We start from the raw sequence: 11,143 nt of genomic DNA, 5'->3' as shown, positions 1-11,143 counted from the left end.
AAAAACAGCTTAAATCATAGAATTTGGGGGTCATTTTGATCCCATAGTATTATTAACCTCAATAACCATAATTTCCACTCATTTCCAGTCTATTCTGAACACCTCACACCTCACACCTCACAATATTATTTTTAGTCCTAAAATTTGCACTGAGGTCGCTGTGTGCCTAAGCTAAGCGACCAAAGTGGCCGACATAAACACCTGGCCCATCTAGGAGTGGCACTGCAGTGTCAGACAGGATGGCACTTCAAAAAAATAGTCCCCAAACAGCACATGATGCAAAGAAAAAAAGAGGTGCAATGAGGTAGCTGTGTGACTAAGCTAAGCGACCCAAGTGGCCGACACAAACACCTGGCCCATCTAGGAGTGGCACTGCAGTGTCAGACAGGATGGCACTTCAAAAAATAGTCCCCAAACAGCACATGATGCAAAGAAAAATGAAAGAAAAAAGAGGTGCAAGATGGAATTGTCCTTGGGCCCTCCCACCCACCCTTATGTTGTATAAACAGGACATGCACACTTTAACAAACCCATCATTTCAGCGACAGGGTCTGCCACACAACTGTGACTGAAATGACTGGTTGGTTTGGGCCCCCACCAAAAAAGAAGCAATCAATCTCTCTTTGCACAAACTGACTCTACAGAGGCAAGATGTCCACCTCCTCCTCATCGTCCGATTCCTCACCCCTTTCACTGTGTATATCCCCCTCCTCACAGATTATTAATTCGTCCCCACTGCAATCCACCATCTCAGGTCCCTGTGTACTTTCTGGAGGCAATTGCTGGTGAATGTCTCCACGGAGGAATTGATTATAATTCATTTTGATGAACATCATCTTCTCCACATTTTCTGGAAGTAACCTCGTTCGCCGATTGCTGACAAGGTGAGCGGCTGCACTAAACACTCTTTCGGAGTACACACTGGAGGGGGGGGCAACTTAGGTAAAATAAAGCCAGTTTGTGCAAGGGCCTCCAAATTGCCTCTTTTTCCTGCCAGTATACGTATGGACTGTCTGACGTGCCTACTTGGATGCGGTCACTCATATAATCCTCCACCATTCTTTCAATGGTGACAGAATCATATGCAGTGACAGTAGACGACATGTCAGTAATCGTTGGCAGGTCCTTCAGTCCGGACCAGATGTCAGCACTCGCTCCAGACTGCCCTGCATCACCGCCAGCGGGTGGGCTCGGAATTCTTAGCCTTTTCCTCGCAGCCCCAGTTGCGGGAGAATGTGAAGGAGGAGCTGTTGACGGGTCACGTTCCGCTTGACTTGACAATTTTCTCACCAGCAGGTCTTTGAATCTCTGCAGACTTGCGTCTGCCCGAAAGCGAGATCCAACGTAGGTTTTAAATCTAGGATCGAGCACGGTGGCCAAAATGTAGTGCTCTGATTTCAACAGATTGACCACCCGTGAATCCTGGTTAAGCGAATTAAGGGCTCCATCCACAAGTCCCACATGCCTAGCGGAATCGCTCTGTTTTAGCTCCTCCTTCAATCTCTCCAGCTTCTTCTGCAAAAGCCTGATGAGGGGAATGACCTGACTCAGGCTGGCAGTGTCTGAACTGACTTCACGTGTGGCAAGTTCAAAGGGTTGCAGAACCTTGTACAACGTTGAAATCATTCTCCACTGCGCTTGAGTCAGGTGCATTCCCCCTCCTTTGCCTATATCGTAGGTAGCTGTATAGGCTTGAATGGCCTTTTGCTGCTCCTCCATCCTCTGAAGCATATAGAGGGTTGAATTCCACCTCGTTACCACCTCTTGCTTCAGATGATGGCGGGGCAGGTTCAGGAGTGTTTGCTGGTGCTCCAGTCTTCGGCACGCGGTGGCTGAATGCCGAAAGTGGCCCGCAATTCTTCGGCCCACCGACAGCATCTCTTGCACGCCCCTGTCGTTTTTTAAATAATTCTGCACCACCAAATTCAATGTATGTGCAAAACATGGGACGTGCTGGAATTTTCCCACATGTAATGCCCGCACAATATTGGTGGCGTTGTCCGATGTCACAAATCCCCAGGAGAGTCCAATTGTGGTAAGCCATTCTGCGATGATGTTCCTCAGTTTCCGTAAGAGGTTGTCAGCTGTGTGTCTCTTATGGAAAGCGGTGATACAAAGCGTAGCCTGCCTAGGAACGAGTTGGCGTTTGCGAGATGCTGCTACTGGTGCCGCCGCTGCTGTTCTTGCTGCGGGAGGCAATACATCTACCCAGTGGGCTGTCACAGTCATATAGTCCTTAGTCTGCCCTGCTCCACTTGTCCACATGTCCATGGTTAAGTGGACATTGGGTACAACTGCATTGATTAAGACACTGGTGACTCTTTTTCTGAGGTCTGTATACATTCTCGGTATCGCCTGCCTAGAGAAATGGAACCTAGATGGTATTTGGTACCGGGGACACAGTACCTCAAGCAAATCTCTAGTTTCCTGTGAATTAACGGTGAATACCGGAAACACGTTTAACACCACCCAGGCTGCCAAGGCCCGAGTTAATCGCTTTGCAGCAGGATGACTGCTGTGATATTTCATCTTCCTCGCAAAGGACTGTTGGACAGTCAATTGCTTACTGGAAGTAGTACAAGTGGTCTTCCGACTTCCCCTCTGGGATGACGATCGACTCCCAGCAGCAACAACAGCAACGCCAGCAGCAGTAGGCATTACACTCAAGGATGCATCGGAGGAATCCCAGTCAGGAGAGGACTCGTCAGACTTGCCAGTGACATGGCCTGCAGGACTATTGGCTTTCCTGTCTAAGGAGGAAATTGACACTGAGGAAGTTGGTGGCGTGGTTTGCAGGAGCTTGGTTACAAGAGGAAGGGATTTAGTTGGCAGTGGACTGCTTCCACTGTCACCCAAAGTTTTTGAACTTGTCAATGACTTCTGATAAATGCGCTCCCGGTGACGTATAAGGGAGGATGTTCCTAGGTGGTTAACGTCCTTACCCCTACTTATTACAGCTTGACAAAGGCAACACACGGCTTGACACCAGTTGTCCGCATTTCTGTTGAAATAATTCCACACCGAAGAGGTGATTTTTTTTTGTAATTTGACCAGGCATGTCAATGGCCATATTCGTCCCACGGACAACAGGTGTCTCCCCGGGTGCCTGACTTAAACAAACCACCTCACCATCAGAATCCTCCTTGTCAATTTCCTCCTCAGCGCCGGCAACACCCATATATCCTCATCCTGGTGTACTTCAACAGTGACATCTTCAATTTGACTATCAGGAACTGGACTGCGGGTGCTCCTTCCAGCACTTGCAGGGGGCGTGCAAATGGTGGAAGGCGCCACCTCTTCCCGTCCAGTGTTGGGAAGGTCAGGCATCGCAACCGACACAATTGGACTCTCCTTGGGGATTTGTGATTTAGAAGAACGCACAGTTCTTTGCTGTGCTTTTGCCAGCTTAAGTCTTTTCATTTTTCTAGCGGGAGGATGCGTGCTTCCATCCTCATGTGAAGCTGAACCACTAGCCATGAACATAGGCCAGGGCCTCAGCCGTTCCTTGCCACTCCGTGTCGTAAATGGCATATTGGCAAGTTTACGCTTCTCCTCAGACGCTTTTAATTTAGATTTTTGGGTCATTTTACTGAACTTTAGTTTTTTGGATTTTACATGTTCTCTACTATGACATTGGGCAGACGACGTTGATGGCATTTCATCGTCTCGGCCATGACTAGTGGCAGCAGCTTCAGCACGAGGTGGAAGTGGATCTTGATCTTTCCCTATTTTACCCTCCACATTTTTGTTCTCCATTTTTGTAATGTGTGGAATTATATGCCAGTAATATATCAATAGCAATGGCCTACTACTATATATACTGCGCACAACTTAAATGCACCACAGGTATGGATGGATAGTATACTTGACGACACAGAGGTAGGTAGAGCAGTGGCCTACCGTACCGTACTGCTATATATTATATACTGGTGGTCAGCAAAATTATGCACTGTCTTACTACTATATATATACTGCACACAACTTAAATGCACCACAGGTATGGATGGATAGTATACTTGACGACACAGAGGTAGGTAGAGCAGTGGCCTACTGTACCGTACTGCTATATATTATATACTGGTGGTCAGCAAAATTATGCACTGTCCTCCTACTACTGCGCACAACAACTAAAATGCACCACAGGTATGGATGGATAGTATACTTGACGACACAGAGGTAGGTAGAGCAGTGGCCTACTGTACCGTACTGCTATATATTATATACTGGTGGTCACTGGTCAGCAAAATTATGCACTGTCCTTCTACTATATACTACAATGCAGCACAGATATGGAGCGTTTTTCAGGCAGAAAACGTATAAAACTGGTGGTCACTGGTCAGCAAACTCTGCACTGTCCTCCTACTATATAATACTGGTGGTCCTTAGTCCCCACAATAAAGCACACTGAGCACAGATATTTGCAGCACACTGAGCACAGATATGGAGCATTTTTCAGGCAGAGAACGTAGATGTTTGCAGCACGCTGAGCACAGATATTTGCAGCACACTGAGCACAGATATTTGCAGCACACTGAGCACAGATTTTTGCAGTACACTGAACACAGAAACGGAGAGAACGCCAGCCACGTCCTCTCACTATCATCTCCATTGCACGAGTGAAAAATGGCGGCGACGCGCGGCTCCTTATATAGAATACGAATCTCGCGAGAATCCGACAGCGGGATGATGACGTTCGGGCGCGCTCGGGTTAACCGAGCAAGGCGGGAGGATCTGAGTCTGCCTCGGACCCGTGTAAAATGGGTGAAGTTCGGGGGGGTTCGGATTCCGAGGAACCGAACCAGCTCATCTCTAACTATAATAGAATTGTATTAAGTCAAAATTACATTAGCCAGGTCAGGATGCATAGGTGTAGTCTTTAAAAAATAACAGAATTGATAATTTGCAGTGATCAAGTCATGTTTAAAATTATACAGCTTTTTATGTTAGGCTGGTGCCAGTGGTATATCTTAAAGAGGCAATGGTAGCATTTACACCATATATTAAAGGGGAGTGGGGGGGCACCAGTTGGCACACTGAGACAAGGGGAGGATGGCACAGAAAATCTAGTTTGACCTGTGCGCTGCCTCAGAGCCGGCCATAGGCATAGGCAAACTAGGCAATTGCCTAGGGCATTTGATATGCCTAGAAGCATCAGCAGCTTCTGCTGATTAAAATGATATGCGGCATGCCGATATTCTGTATGTAGCATTTCATATGCAGATACAGCCACAGTCTCACACAGTATATAGGCATGCTACATATCAGTTTAATCAGCAGAAGCTGCTTGTGCATCCTAGCCACATAGCAATGCAAATAAGATGCATTTTCATAAAAAAAAAAGGTGCCCGACGTTAGCATTGAGGCAAGATTTATGAGGACATATCTGTATCCAAGCAGAGGCAGAGGTCACAGTGTTAGTGGCAGTGTGAGTGCTGTGTGCATGTGAGTGGGTTGGTTGTGCAGTAGTGTTCGGAATATGTGTAAGGAGCATTATGTGTGTCATGTAAAAATGCATTAATAATGTGCAACATATGTGTAAAGGGGCACTATGTGGGTCATTATGTGTATAAGGGCATTAATAATGTGCGGCATATGTGTAACAGGGTACTACTGTATGTGTGTCATTATGTGTATAGGGGCACTAATAATGTGCAGCAAATGTGTAAGGGGCACTATGTGTGTCATATGTATAAGGGCATTAATAATGTGTGGCATATGTGTAAGGGACATTATGTGTAAAAGGGCATTAATAAAGGTTGTCATAATGTGTAAGGCGCATTATGTTTATAAGGACATTAATGTGTCTCATATGTGTAAGGGGCGTTACTGTGTGGCATTGTGTATAAATGCATTATTAATGTATGGCATTACGTGTATAAGGTGCTCTGCTATGTGGCGTTGCATATAGAAAGGGCATTACTGTGTCGTCTAATGTAAATAAAGAGCAATAGGTGTGGTGTAATGTGAATAAGGAGCAATTCAGTGTGATGTAATGTGAATAAGGGGCTCTACTGTGAGGAGTAACGTTTATAAGGTAAAGTGATACTACTGTGGGATGTAATATGAATTATGGACACTATCGCATGATAAAATGTAAATAAAGTTGCAGTACTGTATGGCGTAATTGAAATTGGGGTTACTATTGTGTGGCCATGCCCCTTGCCAGCAAAAACACACCCCTTTTTGGGCTGTGAGCCAAATGTGCGAACTGTTCCTATTTAAAATATAAGGGGTACAAACACCAAAATAAGGACTGCTATGGGTGAGGGGTGATGGTGCTGGGAAAGAGGTGGAAGGTCAGAGGCGGAACCAGCGGTGGTGCTAGGGGGCACCAACCAAAATCTTGCCTAGGGCATCATATTGGTTAGGGCCAGCTCTGCGCTGCCTGTAGCATTAGAGAGGCATTGTGCTGGCATTTGCACAGGCTGCACAGACTGCATACTCATGCTTCCCAGCACCTTCCTGCCATTCTTGAGATACGGATAAGGAAAATGGGGAGGAAGTTATGGGTGGCATTAGAGGAGACATTCAGGCCCATGTACTATACCAAGGGTAGAAAAGGGGAAAAAACGCTAAAGGCAGAGAAAATCCCTTAATGCCACTTCTCAGCAGGCTCTGCAACTGGGTCACTAGCGCTGTCATAGGCACCTATAGCAGCGCTATGTGTCCAGGTGTTACTCATTGGGTGTCTTCTCTAGGGCTGGTATCAACTCCTCTTACTGGCATTACCTGCCTCTCCTCACAGGGCTGGTTCTAGACCTTGTGGCGCCCAGGGCGAAAGTTTCCTTTGGCGTCCCGCCCGCCCCCCCCCCCCCACACACACCTCCCCGACAGTCAAAACAGGGTTAGTGCGTGCCGTAGGCACGTGTCAAAAAATAGGGGCGTCGCTTCATAGGGAATGGGCATGGCCACAGTTATGCCCCCTGTAGTTGTGCCCCCAGTAGAGTTATGTCCCCCTGTAGCCTTGCCCCCAGTAGATTTGCCCCCTGTAGCTGTGCCCTCAGTAGTTGTGCCCCTGTAGTTTTGCCTCCTGTTGCTGTGCCCCGTGTATGTTTTGCCCCCTGTTGCTGTAATCCTCAGTAGTTTTCCCCCCTGTTGCTGTGCCCTCAGTAGTTTTGCCCCTGTTGCTGTGCCCTCAGTAGTTGTGCTCCTGTAGTTTTGGCCCCTGTTGCTGTGCCCTCAGTAGTTTTGCCCCCTTTTGCTGTGCCCTCAGTAGTTTTGCCCCCTGTTGCTGTGCCCCTGTAGTTTTCCCCCCTGTTGTTGTGCCCTCAGTAGTTTTATCGCCTGTTGCTGTGCCCTCAGTAGTTGTGCCCCCTGTTGCCGTGCCCTCAGTAGTTGTGCCCCTGTAGTTTTGCCTCCTGTTGCTGTGCCCCGTGTATGTTTTGCCCCCTGTTGCTGTGCCCTCAGTAGTTTTCCCCCTGTTGCTGTGCCCTCATTAGTTTTGCCCCCTGTTGCTGTGCCCTCAGTAGTTTTCCCCCTGTTGCTGTGCCCTCATTAGTTTTGCCCCCTGTTGCTGTGCCCTCAGTAGTTGTGCCCCTGTAGTTTTGCCCTCTGTTGCTGTGCCCCTGTAGTTTCCCCCCCTGTTGCTGTGCCCTCAGTAGTTGTGTCCCCTGTTGCTGTGCCCCTTGTTGCTGTGCCCTCAGTAGTTGTGCCCCCTGTTGCTGTGCCCTCAGTAGTTGTGCCCCTGTAGTTTTGTCCCATGTTGCTGTGCCCTCAGTAGTTGTGCCCCCTGTTGCTGTTCCCTCGGTAGTTGTGCCCCTGAAGTTTTGCCCCCTGTTACTGTGCCCTCAGTAGTTGTGCCCCTGTAGTTTTGCCCCATTGCTATGCCCTCAGTAGTTGTGCCCCCTGTTGCTGTGCCCCTGTAGTTTTGCCCCCTGTTACTGTGCCCTCAGTAGTTGTGCCCCTGTAGTTTTGCCCCATTGCTATGCCCTCAGTAGTTGTGTCCCCTGTTGCTGTGCCCCTGTAGTTTTGCCCCCTGTTGCTGTGCCCTCAGTAGTTGTGCCCCTGTAGTTTTGCCCCATTGCTGTGCCCTCAGTAGTTGTGCCCACTGTTGCTGTGCCCCTGTAGTTTTGCCTCCTGTTGCTGTGCCCCGTGTATGTTTTGCCCCCTGTTGCTGTAATCCTCAGTAGTTTTTCCCCAGGTTGCTGTGCCCTCAGTAGTTTTGCCCCCTGTTGCTGTGCCCTCAGTAGTTGTGCCCCCTGTTGCTGTGCCCCTGTAGTTTTGCCCTCTGTTGCTGTGCCCCTGTAGTTTCCCCCCCTGTTGCTGTGCCCTCAGTAGTTGTGTCCCCTGTTGCTGTGCCCCCTGTTGCTGTGCCCTCAGTAGTTGTGCCCCCTGTAGTTTTGCCCCATGTTGCTGTGCCCTCAGTAGTTGTGCCCCCTGTTGCTGTGCCCTCAGTAGTTGTGCCCCTGAAGTTTTGCCCCCTGTTGCTGCTGTACACTCAGTAGTTGTGCCCCCTGTTGCTGTGCCCCTGTAGTTTTGCCCCCTGTTGCTGTGCCCTCAGTAGTTGTGCCCCTGTAGTTTTGCCCCATTGCTGTGCCCTCAGTAGTTGTGCCCCCTGTTGCTGTGCCCTCAGTAGTTGTGCCCCGTTGCTGTGCCCTCAGTAGTTGTGCCCCTATAGTTTTGCCCCCTTTTGGTGTGCCCTCAGTAGATGTGCCCCTTGTTGCTGTGCCCCAGGTAGCTGAGCTTACAAAAATAAAAAAATACTCACTAGCCCCGTTCCTGCTTCCAGACCGCTGCTGCTGTTTTCCGTCTCCGCCCACAGCTCCTTGGATCTATGGGAGAGACGTCATGACGTCTCTCCCATAGCGCTGCACACAGACACTAGAGGTCAATTATGACCTCTAGCATCTGACGCCGCTCCCACAATGCCGTGCAGTGCGCAATGACGTCTGGCGCACCGCACGGCACCAGTGGGAAGGGACAGGCGGAGTTAGCAGCGCCCCCAGCACTGCGGCGCCCAGGGGGAAAAAAGTGTTTGCCTGCGGCAAGAGACGCTACTGTCTCCTCACTGGAGAAGTAGGAGTGAACTTTGGCCGGATGTCAATAAAGTTGGTTTAAAAAAAAAATCTCTCTGCTGCTGCACTGCGCAGGACTCGGGAGAGGTGGGTCACACACACATGGTCTAATTCAGACTTGTTCGCCCGCTAGGTTCTTTTTTTACAGTCCTGCGTTCGCATAGTCGCTCCCCATTGGGGAGTGTATTTTCGCTTTGCAAGGGTGCAAACACATGTGTAGCAGAGCTGTACAAACAGATTTTGTGCAGTCTCTGAGTAGCCCAGGACTTACCCAGCCGCTGCAAACACTTCAGCCTGTCCGGGACCGGAATTGACGTCAGGAACCCTCCCTGCAAGCGCATGGACACGCCTGTGTTTTTCCAACCACTCCCAGAAAACTGTCAGTTGACACCCACAAACGGCTTCTTCCTGTCAATCTCCTTGCGAACACCCGTGCGAATGGATTCTTTGCACAAACCCATCGCTGAGCGGCGATCCGCTTTGTACCCGTGTGACGCGCCTGCGCATTGCGGTGCATACGCATGCGCAGTTTAGTCCTGATCGCCCGCTGTACGAAAACGCAGCCTAGTGATAAGGTGTGAATTAGGCCCACAGTACAGAGACGTCATGTGTCTCTGCTGTTACCGCCGAGGAGGTGACTTAACATTCACCCTCCTCAGCTGGTCTATTTTTATTAACATCTATTGTAGCCGCCTCCTGCTTCACAGTGGTATCAGGAGAAGTAGGAGTGGCTTTTTCTCCGCTATAAGTGGAGTTATATATAGTATATGGACGCCATTGTCCCTGCTTTATCTGAAATGGGGGCTATGGGGGTATGAGACCTTGCTTACTGGTGACATTGGTAGTTGCAGTGTCTATAGGGAGTTTAACAATAGTATTTAAATTGTGGTCATTACTCAGATCATGGTGAGATCTAAGAATGTCGTTTGTCTAAGAATTAACATGCTATCCTTAATTGCTACCTTAAAGTACCCCTGGAATAAACCACCTAAGGTAGTGCAATCTCTCTCTGGCCTCTGGATCTTGTGGTTCAAAAAGGGCATGCAGGTATCTACCATTGCAGATTTAATACCAGCAGAATAGTAGAGTACTTGTACCAGTACAGCAAGTATAGCAGTGCACAATTACATGTGGAGGTCAGTTAATTTGCCGGTGGTCAGGATCCCGGCGGTCAGGATACCGACGCCAGAATCCCGACCACTGACAATGCCGACAGCTGGAATCCTGGCCAACAGGAGCTATTCCCACCCGTGGGTGTCCACAACAACCATAAAGTGTGAATAGAACCTGTGGCGATCGCAGCAAGTCAAGCCTGCAGCGTGGTGAGCACAGCGAGCCCGCAAGGGGACTCATTGCGCTGGCCTGCTGCCGGCATACTTATGGCTTGGGTACCATTGTTGGGATTCTGAAGACCGGCATCCCGACCGTCGGTATATCATGCTTATCCCTTACAAGTGATTTAAATTTATTTGAGATTGAATTTAAAATGAATTGGCTTTAATTTAATAATCCTCTTACCTCTATCCTCTTCAGCACAAACCACCAAGTTAGCTTTACTGTAGTTCACAGATGAATCACCCTATAGCTTAGCCAGAGCTGGAGCAAGGTTTCTGGATGCCCTAGACCCACTGCTCCTATTCCCTGTAATACAAACTTTCCAATCCCTTACAAGACTGCAGTCCGAATGCACTGTTGTTGAATGCAGAACACTCTCCAGACTCCACTGCTGCACAGAGACAAACAAGAACTTCCCTCCCAACTATTTTTGCAGTTGAGGCAAAGTCCACAATCAAGAAAGTTAGAAGTCAATTTCTCCTACCTGTTCTTTGAAATTCTTTATTTGTACGTGGTTAAACATAATAGGAAAACATTACATGGACACATGGGACAGGTGGCTATAAGATCCAACGTCCAGCAAAAACCACAAATTTTAAAATAAACAGCGAGATTAATCAAAAAAGAAAGAATAATAACAATCAAGCATGAAATTCGGGGGGGGGGGGGAAGGGGAGAAGGGAAAGGGGGACAGGGGGGGGGAAACCACTGTATAATCTGTTTACAGTATATATCCTGGAAATAGTAAGATCGGAAGAAAGAGGGAGAGGGAGGTCAAGGGAGAGACGAGAGAA

The sequence above is a fragment of the Pseudophryne corroboree genome, chromosome 9 (genome assembly GCF_028390025.1).
Source record: "Pseudophryne corroboree isolate aPseCor3 chromosome 9, aPseCor3.hap2, whole genome shotgun sequence".
NCBI classification, from domain to species: Eukaryota; Metazoa; Chordata; class Amphibia; order Anura; family Myobatrachidae; genus Pseudophryne; species Pseudophryne corroboree.
The sequence above is the reverse complement of the archived record's forward strand: the minus strand, read 5'-3'. Positions refer to the sequence as shown.